At 39.1% G+C, this 24,268-nt stretch overlaps 1 protein-coding gene and 1 long non-coding RNA gene across 3 annotated transcripts in view; both read right to left on the bottom strand.

Annotated features, from left to right (window-relative positions):
• The window catches only part of EPS8 (EGFR pathway substrate 8, signaling adaptor), a 199,143-nt gene extending 186,975 nt beyond the window's left edge, over nt 1-12,168 (bottom strand). For both annotated transcript variants that reach the window (XM_028491054.2, XM_055085492.1), the window contains exon 1: nt 11,966-12,168. The gene's annotated coding sequence lies outside the window, so the exon portion shown is untranslated. The remainder of the gene's footprint in view (nt 1-11,965) is intronic.
• Nucleotides 12,169-18,070: 5,902 nt separating this feature from the next.
• LOC114486394 (uncharacterized) lies at nt 18,071-21,166 on the bottom strand. The gene is made up of 3 exons (XR_003680036.1): nt 20,981-21,166; nt 18,366-18,482; nt 18,071-18,263 (listed from the first exon to the last, which is right to left on the bottom strand). It is a non-coding gene; the product is annotated as an uncharacterized lncRNA (long non-coding RNA).
• Nucleotides 21,167-24,268: the final 3,102 nt, after the last annotated feature.

Below are 24,268 nucleotides of genomic sequence, written 5' to 3' on the forward strand. Positions count from 1 at the left end.
TAATTACAGTAATTATTATTATTATTTAGTAATACAGACACTTTTAAAATATTTCTTTATTGACAGATAACTTTCACTAAATGAAACAAAATTATTTTCTATTAAATAAAGCTGAGTATGTCCAGACTGTTTGATCAAGAAACTAGATTGGGTTGAATTAAGCCAATGTGCCTGCTAATGGTTTAGCCAAATCCTCAATCTCACTTAACTATCTCGTATATGCATATCACAAAAGGATCACTGGAGAAAACTGAAATAAATCAAACAAGATCTATCACCACAACAACTAACAAAACTCACCCTCACATACAAAAGACCTTTCAGTATGTACTTTATTGTATTCAATATGCATTTTGTACACATGCATATTGTACACATCCCTCTTCCATAATTTTCCTTTTAAAGGAAATTTTACCCCAGTATTATCCTTCCCAGTGATTGCTATAGCTGACAGCAGCAACAGAAACTTAGAGTAAGGGGGAAATAGGAAGCTAAAAGGTGATCACACTAGAAGCTTTTATTATTTTATTTATTTATTTTTAATTAATTTATTTTTTTTTGCTGTACGCGGGCCTCTCACTGTTGTGGCCTCTCCCTTCGCGGAGCACCGGCTCCAGACGTGCAGGCCCAGCGGCCATGGCTCATGGGCCCAGCCGCTCCGTGGCATGTGGGATCCTCCCGGCCCGGGGCATGAACCCGCATCCCCTGCATCGGCAGGTGGACTCGCAACCACTGCACCACCAGGGAAGCCCCAGCTAGAAGCTTTTAAAAGTTCTTTCAGAAAAAAAAAAAAAAAAAAAATTAATTAGTGTCCAGAAAAAAAAAAAAAAATTAATTAGTGTCTTTTGCCTTTAAAATTAAGCCAAGTTCTCAAATCAACTCCTTGCAAAATTCTACACACTCCCGTGCTCCTTCGGAAGGGAGAAAAACCCAGCAGGTTTAGATCAGCTACCTCATCTTAAAAGCTTCCCCGCAAATTTATATCTGCTCTCTCAGGATCACAGAACTAAACCCACCTCTATGGACAGCAAGCATTTGTTACATTACACCTAATATCCAAAATCCAATGAATGTCCCCATTAGCCTAATAAAATCAGTGTTAGCCAGAAAGATCTGGCTGTTAAATCTTGCAAGAACAGGGACAGTTCAGAACCCAACTTTACTTTATTTTATGTTTATTTACTAAGTAGTTAACATATACTTCTAACAAACAATACATTGTTCTTTACAGTATATATAATCAAAGTTCCCCATATGTAGTTCATGAACAGCACAGTGGTTGTAAAAACAGCCTATAGATTCTTGGGAAATTTTAGCGTTTCTACTTTTGTTACTGCCGAACTATTTCTATTATCTATCAGATTCTACCACCACTAGTTTTCCCGATCATTTTACCACTTAATCCATTAGTTTGGAATCTTTTAGTTTGGAATCTTTTAGGTTAATCATATAAATGTCTTTGAAAACCATAAATATAACACAATATATAATCGGTAGCCACTGGGCTAAATTATACCATATTCTCAGGCCTTCTACTCTGTAGTACAGTGATAGCTCACAAAAATCATACTTCAAATATTCCAACTGCCTGGGAAAGAGAGAAAATGGAAATAACTCTAGGTAACAGATATAGGTAAGGTGTGGGAGGGGAGGCTTTGGAGGCAAGATAAGGAAACTCCCTCACCGTGCTGCATGTGCATGTATCTTAGTTCCCTCACCAGGGATCCAACCCGTGCCCCCTGGAGTGGAAGGGCGCAGTCTTAACCACGGGCCACCAGGGAAATCCCAAGATGAGGAAACGTTTATTCCTATTTGAAGACCTTTTAGAAGACCACGGACTATTCCATATAAAAAATTTTTTTATATTATACAAATTTACTTGACAAATATTTGAATTCAAATTCTAAAATTCCCTACAGTGTTAAGGGGCTCCTACAAAACAAAATGTTAAAAAAAAAAAAAAGTCACTAGCATATATTCTAATATACACACAAAACTATGGTGGATCTTTTCTAATTTGTACAAAAACTGAATGGTGTTAAGATGCATTCCAGCTGAAGTCAGTCACTGTGAATGTATTTAGTCTGGACAAGATTTCATTATCTTCATAATGAGACTTTACTTCCAAAATAATTTACTTACTACCCAAGTAAGATGAAGGTGATGAGGGCTTCAATCACTCCTTTGTTTCAAACTCTCCAGCAGCCTAAACTTAACCTTCAATGTCATAACCACCATGAATGTCTCCTTTATTCAGGTTTCACTCTCCACGGCTGAGATCTCACCAGGCAGTGAGAAAGAGTTCAAATTGTAACTGGAAAGATAGCAAAGTTATGAAAGATACATTTTTCAGCTAACGTCATTTGGGCGCTGAAAAAAGAGGTCGAACACTGGGGCTGGAGGATGGGGTAACGCAGGAAGGAGGGAAGCAGGATGGAGAAGGGGTGTCAAGGGAAAACCCACATGGTCAATTATCTGCTTCAAGATTTTTATAAGACTATTTCCTTCATGACACCATGGAAAATCTTGAGGATTAAGGTGAAAAATGTGAAATACGGTCAAGTGCATAAATGTTTTAATAAATGGTGCTGAAACTTTTATTTCAGTCATTTGCATAAGAAATATATGAAAATGTAAAATAACAGAAAAAGAAGAAATGGTACTTTAAACCCTTAATTTCTCCTATAATTCTATGAAGATAGCAAATATACCAATGTACAAGAAAAATAGAGAACTAATTATTCCTAAATTTAAATGAAGTTATAAATGTTTTTATATTATTTACACATTATTGTTCAGGGTTGACTCTCGTGGATCATTAACTTAAAAACAGAAGAGATAAGACTTTAAACAAATCTGTGAATTCACGCACATTAAAATCTTTAGAGGGTTATTTTCCTCAATAATTAAAAAAACACCCTCTTTAATATACATCCTTCAGGCATACATATTAATTCCACACCTTTACATGCATGAGTATCATGTGAATAATGCTACAAGATTTGGCCTAATGACTAGATTTTTATCACAGAAAGGATTCCATTGCTTTTAAATTATTCAGAGTTTAACAAGGCCCCACAAAAGAGCTAAATAAAAGAACTACCAACAAAATTAATGTTCTCTCTCGACTAAAAGGATCCTGAGAGGTACACAAACTAAACAGACTTTACATCAGAAGTTCTGATAATGTAGATAAACACACTAAAATAATAAGACAAACCAACCTAAAGATAGGGTTTCTAAATTAATATTTCTGAATTAAAAAGTAATAATTCTAAATCCCAATATACAGTTGTTCATAAAACAGTTAAAGTTTTTAAAACATACTGGAAAGAGAAAGTGGAGATAACACATACATACATACACACACACACACACACACACACACACACACACACACAAACAAGATTAGCACGCTTATTTGGGGGAAAAAAATCTATATAGCTACAATAATGTTCTGTTTTCTTCCACATATGAAAGTTAAATGCATCTTCTTTCTCTTTCATCACAAGTACATCTTTCTTAAAATTTAAAAGTCAACATACTTAAAACCATCTTATTATATGTTCATGTCTAAGATTACCATTAACTTCAAATGACAAAATTATTGTAGAAAATTAAATTGTGTTCAATGTCATCTCAAAAGTGACAAATTTCATCCATATTTTTCTTTATGGATTTGTTTTGATGCTTACACTTTTTTAAACATTTATTTTCTAATGAAAAATATTAGAAACAATTACAGTATTACAAAACATTATAAATATTAGAACCCACAGAAAAAAATTACAGTGTTTAATGATCACAAACGTTATATTTCAGACACTGGAAACATTCTATTGTTGCATTAAACCAATAAATATATCAATAATATGCATGTATTTCTAGGATAAGGAATAATATTCTAATGGTGCTAGAGAAGTAATACTCTAATGGTGCTAATAAAGGATCTTCTAAATAAAAAGAAATTCATATCAATAGTCTTCAATAGAGGACTCTGAAAATATCTTTTTCCCTCTACTTAAATATAAACTTCTCTTCCTTCCATTGATCTTTTTTTTCCCTTTTTCTCCTTATATTAAAAACACATTTTTCAACTACAAAACTCCGACCTCTTATCAAGCACATAATTCATTCACTTAACAGATTATTTTAGAACGTTCCTAAGTATTATGTTTCAGGTTCTGTTGAGAAACTGTTCATGGTTCTTAGAATTCTGGCTTGGCTCAAATAGGACTAGATCCCGCCTTTGTGGGATATTAGATTCTTATGTTTCCATGCTACTAAATATAAGAATGGTTCAATAAACCATGATGCAAAAGTATACATACATATATATATATAGATATACACACACACATATATGTATATATAACTGAATCACTTTGCTGTACACAGAAACTAACACAACACTGTAAATCAACTATACTTCAATTAAAAAAAATTAAATTAAAAATTTAAAAAAATATGGTTTGAGAGAGGACCTCTGATTTCACCCAAACACACAAGTGCTCTTTCTTAATAAAATCACAGGACTGAAAAAGAACACAAGAATTTACCTGCTACATAAAGGACTACATTCAGAAAGTCACATGATTAGTAGAAGGGATTCGCACAATTCTTCAAACAGGTTTGGTACCTTTATTCTCTCCTACTCCAATGTAATGACTATTGTATTGTTACTTATAAAAATGAAAAATAACTGCTTATTCAGTTCTTTCTAATAATCCTGGAGGCTCTGGCTGTGAAAACACGCAGAATTCCCCACCACTCCCATCATGCCCACCCATTCTGCACACGTCACATTTATTTATCTTTCTGTGTGGAATGCCCTGGAGTCCCACCTCATACTCATTCTTGACCTCAAAAATTTATCCTATAAAAGTCAAGGGTCAGGGCTTCCCTGGTGGTGCAGTGGTTGAGAATCCGGCTGCCAATGCAGGGGACACTGGTTTGATCCCTGGTCCGGGAAGATGCCACATGCTAAGGAGCAACTAAGCCCGTGCACCACAACTACTGAGCCTGCGAGCCACAACTACTGAAGCCCGCACGCCTGGAGCCCGTGCTCCACAATAAGAGAAGCCACCGCAATGAGAAGCCCGCGCACCGCAACGAAAAGTAGCCCCCGCTCACTGCAACTAGAGAAAGCCCGCGTGCAGCAACGAAGACCCAAAGCAGCCAAAAGTAAATACATAAATAAATTTATTTTAAAAATAGTCAAGGGTCACATCCCCAGTAAAGACTTTTCTGACTGCCTCAATCACCGTGAGCCTCTCTCCCTTCTCCTATGCACTGAGATATAAAGATAAACGTGAACATTTTTTTCTCTTGTTCACTTAACCTACTCCCAAAAACTGTGTCAAGTAGGTACTGCTATTGTTTCCACTTCGTAGATAAGAAAACTAAGGCAGAGAAGGTCTCTCTGATTGCAAAGTCCATTGCTTACTTGTTTGTTTAATACATACTCCATTAAGCTCCACACTCTACTGAAATGGTTGTCTGGTTGCCTGTATTCTCTGGGTTCCCTGATCACAGAAAGCAGAGATCCTGTCTTATTCGCCTCTGTGTTTCCAGTGTCTGGCACAGAACAGATACTCAACAAATGCTCAATAAATGATGAATGAATGAATAAATGAATTGTAATTACGTTCAACTTCCTGTGTGAAGAAAAATTCATCCCCTTCTAAACATTCTAAACAAACTTCTGTAAAAAGTATATTTAGTGCTGATTTCATCCAGCAAACAGTTTGTGAGTGCATAGCACATGTGATGTGCTGTGCTTAAAGATCATTGAGACTCAATTCCCTGCCCTCAGGAAACCTATAATTCAGAGAGGCAAAGGGATAAACAACTAGCTAATGCTACCATTGCTTGTTCTATTTTTCCTAATCCTCCACAGCTTCCTCTCTTTAAAGGAACTCCATTCTTTATAAACATGTTCCAATACCTCATACCTCTGGGTCAGTGGGATGTAGATCAGTCAACAGAAAAAAAAAGCTAAAAGAATCTCCATGGATCTCAAAAACACAATCTTCTGAGCCATTCTCGATTAGATCAGTAGTCATTTAAGTAGTGTACAGGGTTAAAGAAAAGAATAAAATCAAAGACATATTAATACTATCCTAGCACTTTTTCATTTACTAGAGATAGCACAGCAAAGCAAAAAGAACATGGGTTTTGGAGTCAGAAAGATCAGGATTTCCATCCCAACTCTGTCCCTCTCTCCCCATGTGGACCATAGACAAGTCATTTTATCTTTCTGAGCCTATTTCTTACCTGTAATATGCAAATAAGGGGACCTGCCTTAAAGAGCTCTTGTAAGAGTTAAAAGAGATAATGTATGTAATGCCTCCCATACCAAAGATGCTAGTTTTATATGTCTGATCTCTCTAGATGCTTCCTGAAGGGTATTGGTTCTAATTGTAATTTAACAATACTTCTGGCCCCAATATCAACAACACAAAGTGTTGACCGAAAGAAAGGTACTTGAAAAAGAGCCACTTGAAAAAAGGCAAGAGGAGTGGTATGGGATAAGATTCAAAACCAGTTAAGTCTCAAGTTTCTATATGGTGTGTATATCATGTGCCTCTTCTTGGCATTCACACTGCAAATCTCTTATTTCAGATCTTTTCTGTGAAAAATAAAGCTTTGTTAATTATTTCTACGATTAGATCTAAAATAATTGACATATGTTACTCTGTATTAACAATTCTATTTTCCACAAAGAAGAATCTCTGATTTAGTGAGGAAGAAGGAAATGAATTATATACGATGTCCAGGAATCAATCTCAGCATATAGTCTATGCAGTATTACATTTTGGTTTCCAAATCATTTCTCAACTGTTTCTTTTAAGCAATTTCACAAAACATCTAAAAAAAAAATCAAATAAAAACACTTTCCTTTCCATCCTAAACCTAATATATAATCTACTTGACTTAAAAATCACATTAATTTGCTACGGGTACAACTCAAAGTCCATGGACAAAAAAATGAATCTAGACACTTACCTTTTCACAAAAAGTGAAAAGTGTCTTTTTGTACACTTTTCACAAAAAATAACTCAAATGGGTCACAGATATAAATGTAAAACTAAAAAACTTCTAGGGGCAGGAAAGCAAGATAAAATCTAGGTGGTCTAGAGTCTGAAAATGAGTTTTTAAATACAGCATCAAAAGCTTATCCATGAATTGATAAGTTGGCCTTTATTAAAATTAAAAACATTTGCTGTGTAAAGACACTGTTAAGAGAACAAAAAGACAGGGCTTCCCTGGTGGCGCAGTGGTTGGGAATCCGCCTGCCAGTGCAGGGAACACGGGTTCGAGCCCTGGTCTGGGAAGATCCCACACGAGGTGGAGCAACTGGGCCCGTGCGCCACAGCTGCTGAGCCTGCGCTCTAGAGCCCACAAGGCACAGCTACTGAGCCCGCGAGCCACAACTGCTGAGGCCCGCGTGCCTAGAGCCCGTGCTCCACAACAAGAGAAGCCACCGCAATAAGAAGCCCGCGCACCGCAACGCAGAGTAGCCCCCTTTCTCGCAACAACTGGAGGAAGCTCGCGCGCAGCAACGAAGACCCAATGCAGCCAAAAATAAATAAATTAATTAATTAATTTTTAAAAAAAGAGAGAAAGAAAAGACAAGCCAGACTGGAAAAATATATTTGCAAAACAAATATCTGATAAAGTGCTTGTACCAAAAATATATAAAGAATTCTCAGAACTCAAAAATAGGAAAACAGACAACCCTATTAAAAATGGGCAAAAGTTCAGAACAGACATCTCACCAAAGAAATGGAAAATAGCATATGAAAAGATGGTTAACATTAAATGTCATTATGGAAAGGGCAAATTAAAGCAATGAGATATTACTATATACTTATTAGAATGGATAAAATCCAAAAAACTGACAATACCAAATATTGGCAAGGATGAGGAGCAACAGGAGCTTGCATTCACTGTTGGTGGGAATGCAAAATGGTACAGCCACTCTGGAAAACAGATTGGCAATATGTTACAAAGCTAACCAGAATCTTATCATATGATCCAGCAATCATGTTCCTAGGTATTTACCCAACTGATCTGGAAACTTATGTCCATATAAAAATTTACCCATGAATTTTCATTGCAGCTTTACTCATAGTGGCCAAAAACCAGAGGTAAGGAAGATATCCTTCAACAGATGAATAGATACACAAACTGTGATACATCCATACAATGCAATATTATTACATGATAAAAAGAAATGAGCTATCAAGCTACAAGAAAACATGAATGAACCTTCAATGCACATTGCTAAGTGAAAGAAGCCTATCAGAGAAGGCTATATGATTCTAATTATATGATGTCCAGAAAAGGCAAAACTATAGAGACCGTAAAAAAATCAGGGGTTGCCGGGGGAAGGGGGTTAAGGGAGTGATATGTGAATTACAGAAGATTTAATAATCTGCTGAAATTATTCTGTATGGTAATAGATACATGAAATTGATCATTTGTCAAGAATGTCACAGGACAAAGAGTGAAACAATATACGCAAATTTTTAAAAAATCATGTAGAAGGTCTGGGGATCCCAAAATAGAATGTAGATTGTGACAACAGTATCTACCTGTATCATACACGTGTCCAACAACCTCATGAAAGGAATAGGAGGAAAAGGAATAGAATCTGTAAGACTAACTGGAATCTATAAAGTCTAAAAATCTATATAATCTAAAAATCTATGAAATGTACTGCACATAAGCAATGTACTCTAGTTGATAAAGCTCTTCCCCCTCTTTGTGAAAGGAGTACAGGTTAACAATTTTGATACCACTATACACATATAATGGGTTTGAACAATTAAGTAAATGGATGGCGGGTGGTGGAAGCCAGGTTTCTTCTCCCTATTAGAATGAGTTTACAGATAAGCAAGGGGAGGAATCCAGGATGCTATAGGTGGTAATGGATTAGGTAGAGTAAGAGACAACGGTATGAACTCATATTTACCTTAAAATAGATACACGTGGTTACAAAGAGAAACATGTACCCCTGTAAGAGTACATACAGGGGTTTGTATACACACATATGTATTTCCTGCTGTCAGATGAGAGGGCCTAGAAGTAATGACACCTCAGTAGCAACAAGAATACCTAGAACCCAGCCAGATCTTTCTTGGCTTCCAACACCATTTCCCAAGAAGATGAACCAGATTCTTTCTGGATGACTCTAGGGCTGGGGCAGGAAATGGAAATATACAAGATAATCCTGGAGCATCTTTTAATGCTAGAAAGTAAGGAAGTGATCTTTTAAAAAACTTACATTAATGGAGATATGTCAAAGGAGGACAGGAACCAACTGAAAGAGCTCCCAATAGCCAAAGCTGAAACAATTTGAGGAACAAAATAAAGTAGTATTGGATTATAACCCAAAGTATAAATGTATATCCAGGAGGCCAGACCCATATAAGCAAATGATTGAGTAAATTAATAAATGGGGAAAAAAGACAAATCTGCCATTCAAAAGAATTCCCAAAAACGTATATAAATATTCCACCCTCAAGGAGGAGAAGCGTAACTCTCCACTCCTTAAGTATGGGCTGTTCACAGTGACTTCCTTCTAAGAAAAAGCATTAAAAGAAAGAAAAAGAGTAAGTTTTCAGTGCAGAAAACTAATACTACTGCAGCCAGGTGATCAAGATAAATATCAACATTGATAAATCATGTTGGATAGTATAGACCCTTTATATTATGTGATAAAAGTAGCACTTTAGGGCTTCCCTGGTGGCGCAGTGGTTGGGAGTCCGCCTGCCGATGCGGGGGACGCAGGTTCGTGCCCCGGTCCGGGAAGATCCCACATGCCGCGGAGCGGCTGGGCCCGCGAACCATGGCTGCTGGGCCTGCGCGTCCGGAGCCTGTGCTCCGCAACGGGAGAGGCCACAGCAGTGAGAGGCCCGCGTACCAAAAAAAAAAAAAAAAAAAAAAGTAGCACTTTACCTCTGTGATCTTCTCCTCAAAACCCAAAACCTCAGTCTGATGAGGTGAACAATATTAGAGGAATGTCTATAGAGGGCATTCAACAAAATACCTGACCAGTACTCCTCAAAACTGTGAACAGCATCCAAAACAGGCAAAGTCTAGCAAACTAAAAAGTATCAGCGTAGATTTAAAAATTGAAAGCAGGAAAAGCTAGAGATAAAAACAAAATGAAATCTTTACATTTGATCAGAAGCAAGCAAAGTGGTCAAAATTCAGCATTAGATTCCCAATAGGGAACAAATAAGAATAAACCATTTTGAGAATCTTCACTCTGAATACAACTTAAAGTATTCCCCTGGTATTAATAAAAGGCTGAAAATTACTATATAATGATAGTCAATGACACTGGAAAGTGAGAGAAAAAAAAGATTACAAAGAGAATGTTTCAAATATTGTGAACAGTGGTTATCTCACAACAGTGGAATTAAAAGCAAGTGATCTTTCCTTCTTTTCTTTTTTTCTGCTGTGAAGAGAATGACTTGGGGAATTTTTAAAAGTATTAATCTCTGAATTCTGCACTAAAAGCATTCTATAAAATGTTATTACATTTGTGATACATTCTACCTTACCCTTTACGTGGCAAGTCTATAAAGTGGGTTATTTTTCAAATTGGTAATTAAAAATGTGAACCCATGACCAAAAATTTTCCACACCAGCAACTTAAGAAAGAACTAAAGTAATATGTCCGGAAAACTCCAATTCCTAGAAAATCTATACTAGGTGAGAAAGGATGACATTGACTTTAATTTTCAATGATCACAGGATCTAAATTACTAGTTCACACTTCCCAAAACCCAAGTCGCTGTAGAAGAATGATATCCTTTCAATGGAAATAAATTAGAAGCAATACACAACACAGTTACTTTGATATATGTATATAAAGAAGTCTTCTGGGAATCCTAATTCTTCTATCTTCCCAAAAAATAAAGCCAAAATCAAACTAGTCACATGCCTCTGAAACCAAGTTTTATCTGAACTCTTAAAACATTAGCTATTCCTCTTATTATCTGAGGCGAGAACTGAAACCTTAAAAATTAAAGAATACATGTCACTGAAATATGTTTTGTAAACGTGGATTCCAATTCCTAATGCTCTACCGCTCTTGACGTCTATGGATTTCAATACCTAATATCTAATACAGCATCCTACCCCCAAAGAGAGTCCAGCGATGCAACGGGTACTACGGGGAAAGAAGGATTTGAGAAACAGTGCAGAGGGAGGGAACAATCCATGCCAAGATTCTGCATACAGGTAGTCCTTGAAAGGAAAGTAGAAAGTGAGAGCATAGAAGGAGCGGGCAGGGTCTTGGAAATCCACTCCAAACGTATTCACTGACAAAGTCACCAGAAGGGCTGTCTCCCCAAAAGTAAAACGGTGAGTGAGAGGAGTGGAGCCCGCTACGAAAGGAAAGTCACCAGGAATTAAGAGGGACAACTATGCACAAACAACAAGCTCTCTCGAAATCTGAGGGGGTATCCGACGGTGGGACCTTGGCGCAAAGTGTCAATTGGAAAAGAACCCCCCCCCATTTGGGGGTGGGGAGGGTAGCTCTCGAAACCCCAAGTCTAAGACAAGCCAGGAGAAGAATACTCGTTCTGGAGTCGCCCCACCGACCAGAGAAGCGCAGGTGTATCTGCGGAAGCTCAGGTTACCGGGAAATATGACAAGGACGGTGGTGTGCATCTTCTCTGCCCACCGTGCAGGAGCCCCGGGCGCGGCGGGCGACCGAGGGTCGGCACTGGCTCCGGGCGCCCCGGGACCCGCCCGCGAACGCACTTCGGCGGCAGCGCCCTCGCACACCTGGCTCCCGACACCAGTTGAAAGCAGTCAAAGTGAATGAAGGCGGACGCGGCGCCTGGCACCACTCCATCCCGGCACACAAAGGAGGATTTTGAAAATCGAGGGAGAGTCCGAGCCGCCGGACCCCAGCGGGCGCCCTTCGCCGAGGGGCTCTTACCTTGGATCTGCCCTCGGGGCCGTGGCTTCCCTGGAGGCGCCTCGAACCCACACCCGGCGGGAGGCGGCCGGGAGAAAGCCCCCGACCCGGACCGCGCCCTCCCAATCCTCCGCGAGCCGCCCAGCCGCCGTCTGCGCCCGGCCGAGGAGACGCGGTCTCCGGGGCGAGCTCAGCGCCGGCCTCGCGCTCGGCTAGAACGCCTGGCCCGCCGCCGCCGCCGCCGCCGCCGCCGCCGCCGGGGAACTCTGGAGCTGCCCGCCAGCTCACCCGCTCGCCCAAGCCGGCGCCGCGCGCCGCGCATGCCCAGTACATCTCGGAGAGCGAGCGCGCGCCGCGCGGCCGGGAGTCGCTCCGCTCTCCGGGTCTTGGCGGCAGCCGAGGAGCGGAGCATCTGGTCGACCGCAGCGCTGGAGGAGAACTGGCCGGCGGGGCCGTGTGGGCGGGAGAGGGAAGGTAGGAGAGAGGGCAGGGCAACGCGCCGAGTTATCAAGGCCGCGATCAAAGTCGGACCGAAGTTCTGAGCCGCCGACGGGTTTCCAGAAGTGCCCTAGCAGGACCCACTAGCAGCTGGGAGGCGTGAGAAGGAGTAGAGCGCGAGGAGAGGTTTGCCCCGGGCAAGAGTGGATGCTCCCGGCGGAGGGAGCGTGCCAGTTACAGCGCCCCGGGTCTTAGTGTGCAATTCGTGGCCACTAACCTGCGGGCAGTTAACATGCGGCACCCAAAGATCCTCCAGCCTTGGTCTTCCTGCTGGGACCCTCCCACCTATTTTTCCCCTTTTGTAGCTTCCTTTTTTTTTTTTTTTCTTAATCTCCTCAACTCATGCCGTAAACTGGTGGCACCCAAGGGCCTCCATTCCGTCCCGGGGAGTCTCCAAACCTGTCCTTGGCTGCAAGCAGCAAGCCCAGACCCGCATCGCCCGCATCGCACGCCTGCCTTGGATCCTATTTTTCTCGTAGCTCTTGCCAAGAGCCTGATGTGGTTTGAAGTACTGGAGGCTTCTTTCACATAATGCCTCTCGTGACCTAACCAACCTTTATAACCTTCTTCTCCCCCCAGCAGCCCCCGGAACCACTAAGTGAGAAGTCCTTCCATCTGTGACATTGCATTTGCTTCTTCTTGAAACTCCAGCTTTGTCATAGCTATGACCCCCTCCTTTCTAACTTCTTTAAGGTCACTTGACTCTCAGAAATCAACGAAAGTCTATAAAATAAACTTGGTTAAAGTAGATTGGACCTGCTTGTTTTGTGAAGCAAGGGAGACGCACAGTCAGGGGAAAGAGATTTCAAACCAAGATGGGAAAGAAAACCATTATCCTAAAAGTTGGAACAGACCTTAGTCTGCTATCTTAAGTAGAAATCCTCTCTCCAGTGTTTCCACTACATCATCAACCCCTTAAACTTTTCCATTGTTGGAATTCTCTATTTTTATCAATATTATGTATAATTATAATTTTTCATTGAGTACCTATGCCAGGAACTAAGCCATTTTTATATTATTATTTCTAATCCTTAAAATGAGATGAGCCTTGTTATACCTATTTAGCAGGAAAATGAAGCTCAGAAGTTTCACTGCTTTTGCCAAAGCCAATGCTGACGCCAGAATTAAAATCCAGGGTTGCTTAACTCTAAAGTTTGTGTCATTCTATTTGTGAACATCAAATCAACTTCCCTTAACTTACACCACTGGTGCTGGTTCTGCCCCAAAGAGCCACACAAAATTAATCTCATTTCTTATAGACATTGCAAGCCTTGAACTATTTGAACCAACTATTAAGTAACTACCAGATCTCATATTTTCCTCTTCTTCAAAATCTCTAGAAACTTTCATTGTTCTTCAAATGCAATGGTGAGCCCTCATAACCACATTCCATACCCTGCTTTGAATGTGCTTTGATTTTTCACTTTTCTCCTTAAATTGTACACTCAGAAGAGAACACAACATTCAAATACAGTGGGCTGAGAACCGAGTCACACAGGGATCAGCCTCTTTGATCCAAGCATACCCTGACCATAATGCATCCCAAACTTGCATTAGGTTTTTTAGCAAGCATATTACAGAGTCAGATCAACTATCCAAGTCAATTTCACATAGACTACAATTAAACCATATCTTTCACCTTACATAGTCTGTACTTCCATAATTTAATGTTTAAACCTAATTTTTACCTTTAAACCATATTAAATTTCATCTTGTTTGTTTTAGGACATAATTTCAGATTTTAAAATGTTATTATTAGCGATCACTTTTAATTTATAACATCTGTAAATTTAATGAACATGCCTTCTTTGTTTCCACATAAGTCTAGTTAAAAAAAAAAAAACACTTACATAAAACAGGCTTACAAAAGAGCCTTGCAGCCCACCACCAAAAAATGATCTCTGAGATAATAATCATTTATGAACCAATACTTTTCAAGATCAAGCACTTTAGTTCATGCAACAGTGCTATAACCAACAAGGATTTCATAAAAGATTTTCTACATGCTCTGCTGAAATGAAAATTCACTGTCTCTAGCATTCCTAAATCTACAAGTTCAAGTAACTCTTTAAAAGAAATAAACAGGACCTTTTGAAAAATGAACGAGTTTTGGTATCAATGATCTCCATTACTTTTCAAAGTGTTTAGAACCAATGTTAATCTTTTTACGCTTTTGCTGAGAATTGATGTCCAACTCCCCTGTTTATTGTGCTGCCTTCTACAAGTTTTTCCTTCTTGAAGGTTTCATTTGCTAATGTTGGTATGGGAGATGACAATGATGTAGAACAGAATGAAGGTAGATACATGGAGTGAATGGGGTCTCCCAAATACAAAATACACTAGCAAAACTTGAGAAACAGGTAAAATCTATAGCTGGGTGTAAAGGCTAAATACAGAAAATATGAAGAAATAATGTTGGCTAAATGTAACCTGAAGACTGAGAACTATATGTAAACTTCCCAAGAATCAAATGTATTTTTCAAACATGCTCTCTACTCCAATCCCTCAGTATGATGTGTGAGTATCATTTAGGGACTGCTGTGTTTATCTTTGTAGGCAGTCTTAAAGCCAAGTAATGCAAAATATACCTATGGATAAGTTAGATAATGTTTACTGTAGTTAAGAATATTACTATTTTTATGACCTAATCTAAATATTTTAAGCATATCTTGAAGTCGAGATATGCTTAAGTTCATTTTGGCTACAGCTGACATTCTTATTTAGCCTTGCTGAAGAAACGGGCCAAATTGCTGGATTATTATTTTTGCTCCCACTTTAGAAACTGCTTGAGCTTGCTTCTTATCTTGTAATTGATATCTATATTTCTTGTTTGTTATGGTTCTTTACATCTATTTGGGTGTAGCAAATTCACTTTTGCTTATTCTTTGAATGTGAAAATGCTTTATTTGTTATATACCATATAAGTAGACGTGTGAAAATTCTGAAGCATGAAGGGAAGTGAAATATTTTTAACAAAGAGTCTTTCCAAGTGTAACCCCTACTTATCTACAAGGAACTTTATGAGTCAAAAACAAGTAAATGACAACACCCCTCTGTCAGAAATGGGTAGATCCAGTATAAGTAGAAAATCAGTAAGGACATAGTTGAAATCAACAACACCATCTATTAACTGGATATAATTGACATCTATAGACTACTTCATCCAACAACAGCAGAATACACATTCTTCTCAAGCTCACGTGGAATATTCACGAGGATAAAATCACATTTGGGGGACTTCCCTGGTGGCACAGTGGTTAAGAATCCGCCTGCCATTGCAGGGTACACGGGTTCCAACCCTGGTCCAGGAAGATCCCACATGCTGCAGAGCAACTAAGCCCGTGCGCCACAACTACTGAGCCTGTGCTCTAGAGCCCACGAGCCACAACTACTGAGCCCACGTGCCTAGAGCCCGTGCTCCGCAACAAGAGAAGCCACCGCAATGAGAAGCCCATGCACCGCACCGCACCGCAATGAAAAGTAGCCCCCGCTCGCTGCAACTAGAGAAAGCCCGCGCACAGCAACCAAGACCCAACACAGCCAAAAATAAATAAATAAATTTATTTTTTTTAAAAAAAGAGTTATGGAAGATAGAATGTGAAGCTGTAACATTTATCTAATCAGAATCCCAGAATGAGACACCAAAAAGAATAGGTTAGAGGCTAGAGGTGAAGAGACTGTTTATACTCTCTTAGATTAGATATAGGTTATAGTATATAGCTGACAGTGTTTCAAGATTAATATAAGACATGAATCCACCAAGAGAGGAAGTACTGGCATATACACGTATCAAGTAGAATACCTAAAAAGAAAACCAGAAAGAGAAAGAACAACATATACATGTATCAAATAATATACATGAAAAGAAAACCAAACCAAGATACACGAGAATGAAATTGCAAAACACCAGAGGAAAAGGCCATATTAAAAGCATTGCGAGGGGCTTCCCTGGTGGCACAGTGGTTGAGAGTCCGCCTGCCAATGCAGGGGACGCGGGTTTGTGCCCCGGTCCGGGAAGGTCCCACATGCCGCGGAGCGGCTGGGCCCGTGAGCCATGGCCGCTGGGCCTGCGCGTCTGGAGCCTCACATGTCGCGGAGCGGCTGGGCCCGTGAGCCATGGCCGCTGGGCCTGCGCGTCTGGAGCCTGTGCTCCGCAAAGGGAGAGGCCACAGCAGTGAGAGGCCCGCGTACCCCCACCCCAAAAAATAAAAGCACTGAGAGAAGAAAAACAAGTAGACCAAAGAATTTTCAACAGCAATAATGGCAGCCAGAAGACACTAGAATATCTTCTAAATGTTGAAAAAAAATAACTGTTAACCTATAATTTTGTGTCCAGAAAAGTTATATTTCCAGAACAAAAACGGAAATAAGACATTTTTCGAAAAATAAAAGCTTTGCTTTTTACCACCTTCACTAGACGAACTCCTAAAGCACACCTTTGGATGAAGGAAGTGACCCAATAAGAAATCCTGAGATGCAAGGAAAAAATGGTGAGCAAATAAATTGATAAACATTTGGGGTAATCTAAAGAAAATTGGTCTGTAAATAATAATAATAATAATGTCAAATTTGTGGGGTTAAAAAACACAATTAAAATATTGGGCAATAACATAAATCAGCTGGAGGATGATCAGCGTCAAACTGTTCTGCGGTCCTTGTATTGTTTTGAGGGGGTTAAAGTATTAATTTTAAATGTCTGTAAGAAAAGCATTCAAGATAGAATTTCAAGAGAAACTACCCATATGATATTTACAATGTTTAAATGCTGTATATGTATCAACTCATTTACATTCTTACAACAATCTTCTGACAGTCTCCATTTTATACATGAGGGAAAATAAAAGACACAAAAACATGAGCCATAAGTCATCTAACAACTACTGTGTGATGAAGTTGGAATTTGAACTCAAACAGCTCAGCTCCAGAGAACATGGCTTTGGTGGTTATGTTCTACAGTATCTTAAAGACTCTGAAAGAATAGACACAGAATGCAGAAATTCCAAAACAGTAGAGGAAGAGAAAGGCAATAAGAAATAAGAAATAAACAAATAAACATAACAGTATCTCCACCTATCTACCCTGTGCAAAGAAAAATTTTAAAAATACAAGAAAGAAGTGTAGAAAAAGAGGGCCAAATAGAAAATAGAAAGGTAAGACCAAAGGGGAAAACATTCAAATATGTAAGTAATCACAACATAAATGGATTAAACTCTACAGCTAAAAGACAGAGTCAAAGTAGTTTTTAAAAACATAGCTATATGCTATTTACAAACATAAGGACAAGGAAACCATAAGATATTATCAGGTATATAATAATGAAAAGAAGACTGGTGTAGCTACATTAAAATCACACAATCACAATGGACTTTAAGATAAAAAAGCATTATTGGGGATAGAAAGGGCACCACATAATGATCAAATCTACAAGGAGAAATTGATAAATCCACCATTATGGTGGGGCTACTTCAATACTCTCTCACCTATTGATAAGTTATTGACAACTCCATGTACATAGATAGATATAGATATATAGGTATACAATATTTAGAGATTACAGTGTCGACATACAGCAATAAGAGAATACACATTCTCATCAAACCCGTAAGAAATATTTACATAAATTCACCAGCGTACCTTAACGTATTTCAAAGAATTTGGATTATTTAGACCGAGGGTTGAAAAACTTTTTCTGTAAAGCACCAGATAGTAAATACCTTAGCTTTGCAGGTCAGTGGTCTCTATTGCAACCACTCGAGTCTGCCCCTGTAACTTGAAAGCTGTCCTAGTCAATATGCTTATGCAATTCAATTATCTTCTCCTCCTGCAGGAACAAGGATTGTAATTAAGCAAATGACCATAGCTGTATTTCAATAAAACTTTATTTAGGCACTCTGAATTTGAATTTTATTTAGTTTATACATACCTCAAAATATTTGTGTTTTTCAACCATTTAAAACGTGCCAACCATTCTTAGCTCACAAGCTGTAGAAAAACAGGTGGTGGCTGGGTTTGTTGATCCCTGATCAAGACCTTGTAATCTCTGCTTGCAAGGCAATAGATTTAGAAATATATTTCAGACTAATTATTTTTGCTAAGATTTAACTTTAAATTTAAATAACAGAACCTTTTAATTTCTAAAGATTCACTTAAATAAGTGGGATTTAGAAACAGACTTCCAAATAACCATGGATCAAAGAGGAAATCATGAATGAAAATTTAAAAATACTTCGAACTGAAAAAAAAAGAAAAATAAATTTTGATATAGTCAGATCATGAAATAGTCTATAGCAGTGAATGTGAGGAAGCAACCACCACATTCAGCAGAATAAATTACTCTTAGAAACATAAAGTTTCTAATATCACAGAAAATTATGCGCAGTAAGTTGCCCTTTTTACAAAGCTCAGGAACAAGCAAAACTAAATGATATATTATTTAGGAACACATATATATTTGCTAAAACTAGTATGTAAACAAAGGAATGTTTATCATAAAATTAAGAATAGTAGTTACTTCTGAGGGGCAGGAAGGGAAATGGAACAGGGAGGCTTCATAGATAAACTGTAATGTGTGTCACAGGTGTTCACCTTAATTACACTCCTTGCTTCTGTGGAGGAAAAGATTGTTGAATTGCATACAATGACAGAGGAGGGACAGAGCAACTGTTACTCTGATTTGTGGTGAAAGCGATCCAGTTACCGGTCTCTTATTTACCTGGACACAGGTCATCGGAATGCCTCATCGCCTATTATCCCTGACCTTTGAATGTCTGGTGAGCTCTGTACATAAAACACTCCTTTCCGAGCAGGACCACAGATACTCTGTCCCTAATTTTAAACGTGAAAGTTTATTTTTACAATAAGGTTTATTTCCTCCAGAAAGTCTAATGCCTCCGCACAGCTGAGGAAAACTTAATTCTCACACCTGAGAGTTACTCATTCCTTTACTAGTAACACCTGAATATTCTTTAAAATTCAGAAGAGACATCGCTTGTTTCATCTTTTTGAGATAACTGTACTGCTCGTTCCACAGAACTGGAAATTTGCCATTTGAAAACAGTTATCTCACTATTTACAGCTTTTTCTAATCAAATCTAAGCTTTTTATTTTTCTACTTGTGCCTAACCAGGAAAGCAGATGAAAATCAAAGGAGAAAAATAAAACAACCATGGGGAAAAGTAAACCTTCAGAAACTGGTTAATTTTAAATTACAGTAAAGCCGTAACATGGAATTCTATCTCATGATGAAAAAGAATGAGACTATTAACCACTAACCTGGATGGAATCAAGATATATAGTTGTTAAGTGGGGTGAGGGGAAAGGTGAGTTGCAATACACTCTGTAGTAGGAATGAAATTTATGTAAAAAAAAGAATAACAGCTAGAGAAACACAAGCCATATTTTAACAGTTTCCTTTATAGAGAGAGAGATGACGGAGGCAGGAGTTCCTTTCACTATTCCGGTTAATGTATTTCTATAATATTTGAATTTTTAACCATGGACCTGTATTATTTTGTGGCAGAGAAAATTTAACATTGTACTGTTTTGTGAATTTTGTGTTTCTGAATTCTTTACTCCGTCTAGAATTCAGCTAGAGTTTTAAAATTTCCATCCCTAAAGTCTGAAGTATCTTTGGTTTACTGAGCTAAAATAACCCTCAGGCTATTTTAACAATTCCCCTTGGGGACCTCATTGGAATTGCAAATGCAGACTCTGTTTCCTTAAGTGGGCACCCCAATTTTCTTCTCCATTGACAGTAGAATCCTGGGGTGGGGGAGGTGGGAGGGAAATAAAACAAAACAAAAGAGAACTCCTCTTACAAATTTAAAGGTTTTAAGAAGCAAATTCGCATCTCTCATTAGCTTTCTCACTCCAATAGCCCTGGCCTCAAGAAAACTCCAGCAACCTTAAAGATAATTTTCCTGATAACAGTGCTTAAATCCAAGTTTTGGCAAGACAACAGCAAAAATATCCCCCAGATTACAAGTCTAATTTCATCTTAAAGAACTTGGATACACACACACAGACACACACACACACACACACACACACACACACACAGAAATCTCTAAACGCATGTTGGCTTTCCGAATACACTTTCCTTTCCTTTAATGAACACTTTTTTTTAATGCAAAGCTTTCAAAGTATTTTCCACACTTTCTTATTAAGCAGAGTGTTTATCTTACTAACCGTAGTTATCACCGTGCACATTAAGGGTTGTACTACACAAGTACACAATTCCTTATCCAAACCCTTGCAACCAGGTATTTGCATCTTGTGAAGGTAACGTGATGCTTATACCACATACGTATTCATAGCAACCCAGCAGGGTCTGTAATTAACACATTATTTCTGCAACAAATCATAGTCACACAAATTAGAACTAAGTTCATAAGTAGCCTCATAGCCCCTCAGATTAGATTTGCTAGCAAACAAGCACAAGTCAAGTCAGGCTTTGTCACCAAATGAAGTTTGAAAAAACAAACAAACAACTTTTTAAAAACCTTTTGACTTGACCTTGCAGATAAAGCTGTTACGCACCTGTATGATGGTGCCGCAAGGAGTAACTGCCTTGCTTGCCCTGCATTTGAGACTCTAAATGGCTATCATTTTGAGGGCTTGATGTCTGCTTCTTTATGTCTTTCTGCCTCCTGTGTGCCTTCCATCCATTTTGTTGCTGTGACTTCCTCTACGACCTTCCTGCCCAGATAATTTATTATGTTTAATCGGCTATGACCTGAAAAAAAATAGATAACCAAGTTATTAAATCACGTATGAAATAGAGTAAGTAGATTATACATAAGGAGCGCTAGAGTTATTTCATGATCTGTGAACTTTGCTTGCATTCTTGCCAACACCTATTTCAACAAGTTAGAGGCTTTGGTTTGCTAATGATTGTCACCTGTATTCACAATTGTTGAGATTTTTATCCTTAAAAAAGCAACTCTAACTTCCTGTTCTAAAAAAAAAGAAATACAATGTCTCATTTTATAGATGTCACCTACTTTCAGAAACGGACATCTTGTGAAAGCATGCTATTCTAATATATGCATATATGACCTTTTGGTCATATGCAAATAAGCTAAGGGCTAAAGTTTATTTACTCTTGCACAAAAAATAAGTGATGACAATAAATATTAAGGTATTTATAAAACCTTAAAGTACGATCTCAGGGTGACATTTCTAAATCATCACAGTCACTTGCCTGTATTTTTCTTCTTTATTCAACTTGCAAGTCCTTCTGTATTCTGACCCCACTCTGTACATTTATCTTCATTTATTAGTGCTCCTGCTGTGAGCTTTCCACAGCTCCAATATGTAGAGCCCTTCCTTGGTGTTGCCCACACAAGGCACACTTATCATTGCAAGACAAAGAAACCTGGGGAGGAATGGAGAGTCATGACTGGAAATCAATGCAGGAATGTCGGTGATTCAAGTTTCCAGGAGGAAAGTAGCCAAAGCAAGTGAAAGATCAATACCAGGTGCTAAGAGAGTGACATGATGAAAGAAAAGTATTGAAAGCAGTCAGTAAGAACCCAGAAACCCAATCAGATGGCTCACTAGTAAGAAAGCATCTAAAGGCCTCTGATTCATTCATTCAGCAAAGTTTCAAGCACCTGCCAAGCACAGGGATGGGCTTTGGGGGTATAAAAAGGAGAACAAAATGGTCCCCACCCTTGAGGGCTTGCAGTATTAGCAATTAAACAGACAGAAATAAATAGAGACAACCATATGCCATGTTGTAACAGCACAATGTAATACCAAGAACTATCTGAGCCACAGAGAAATGAACGCTCAACTCTGCTGTGCAAAATCAGGCTGCCATCACAGGGACTCACTCAACTGCCCTTCGCTGACCACCTTCCAACCTCCTTGCTGTTTCTCCAGCACCCTGGCCTGCTTCCACCTCAGCCCTAGCACTGGCTGTTCCCTGACCCCTAAGGCTCTTCTTCCAGATATGGACATGGCTCACTCTCTCACTTCATTCAGGTCTCAGCTCAAATGCTGAAATGCTCAAATGCGGAAAAGATTTCTCTGACCAATCAGCCTATTTAAAATTGTACAACCCAAGGGGAAGGATAAATTAAGACTTTGGCATTAACATACACACACTACTATATATAAAATGGATAACCAACAAGAGCCTACTGTATAGCACAGGGAATTATATTCAATATCTTGTAATAACTGATAATGGAAAAGAATCTAAAAAAAATGTATTATATAAAGCTGAATCACTTTGCTGTACACCTGAAACTAACACAACATTGTAAATCAACTATACTTCAATTAAAAAAAAAAACTGTACCCCCTAGACACACACAAATACACACACACACACACACACACACACACACAAACTCAACTCTTTCTCTCTCTTTCTCCCTATTGCCTGACTTTGTCTTTTTTTTCTCAGCCCTTATGACAATCTGCAATCATCTTGTCCAATTATTTATTGTCTGTTTCCCTCATGTAAGTTCTGTGAGAGCAGGGATTTATCAATTGTATTTACTGCTCTATCCCCAGCACTGGACAGAGTTGAATGAGCGAACGAATAAATGAATGAATGAGGAGAAATTTGAGCTGAGTTATGAAGAGCATGTAATGGCTTGTCAAGGGAACAAGGCATGTGTGGAGGCAGGGAGGACTCAGAATGTACAGAGACACAAGGGTAATTAAAAGGAGTCAAGGCACCTTGGAAGGAATTTAGAGAGAAATAAAATGATCTGTGCTCAGCACACAGTGGGTTTTCATTCAACGTTATTAGGTAATTAAGTGAGAGAGCAAGTGAGTAAATGAGTGAAAGAATACACGATTGAATTAATGATCAGGTTTTTGTCTTAGAAAATGTGTGAGCATAGATGGGTGAAACAGAAGACAGGAAGTAGAGATCATTGAGAAGCCTGGTCTTCTACAAAGAGGAAAATAAAGCGGGCCTGAATGAAGAAAGTGGGAATAGGGAAGAGAGACCACACTTGCGAAGCAAGTAGAATTGTGATGTGATTGAAGTGGGGGAAGTAGATGAAGGCAGAGGATCCTGATGTAAGTGTCCAGATGGGTGGTGGTGCCGTTGACCACACGGTAAAACCAGGAATGGTGAAAGGAGGCTGCGCTGGGGAGATCATCTATCCTGGGTTGTACATCTTGGGACTGAAGTCTCTCTGTAGTGGGTGAAGACAACTTATATGTACTTGGAAGGGTTGACCTAGGAGTAAAGTCAAGACAGAAGACAGGTTTGGAATAGCCTTTATGGATGGATGCCTTTATCTTCAGGAAAATATGTTAGGATAAGAAGATGAAATTCGAGGATAATTTAAGAGGTCGAGAGGCAGAGTCCACTGAAAACTAAGAAGCAGCTAATAGAGTGGTAAGAGGAAAACTAGGAGTTTAAGCCCATGAGAATTAGCATGTGCTGTCTTGCTCATTACTGTAGCCCCAGTGTCCTGGTACAGGATAAAGAGACACGCAAATACTTGTAAAAAAGGGAAGTAGGGAAAGAAGGAAAGAGGGAGGAATGGAAGGAAGCTTGGAAGGAGGGAACTGGTTAACAGTAAGACTACAAAGCTATCAAGAAAGATAGTGGGACTTCCCCGGTGGCGCAGTGGTTAAAGAATCCGCCCGCCAATGCAGGGGACATGGGTTCCATCCCTGGTCGTGGAAGATCCCACAAGGCGCGGAGCAGCTAAGCCCGTGCACCACAACTACTGAGCCCGCACGCCACAACTACTGAAGCTGGCGTGCCCTAGAGCCCACACGCTGCAACAACTGAAGTCTGCGCTCCTAGAGTCGGTGCTTTGCAACAAGAGTAGCCACCACCGGGGCTTCCCT

This window comes from Physeter macrocephalus, chromosome 6, assembly GCF_002837175.3.
Source record: "Physeter macrocephalus isolate SW-GA chromosome 6, ASM283717v5, whole genome shotgun sequence".
NCBI lineage: Eukaryota > Metazoa > Chordata > Mammalia > Artiodactyla > Physeteridae > Physeter > Physeter macrocephalus.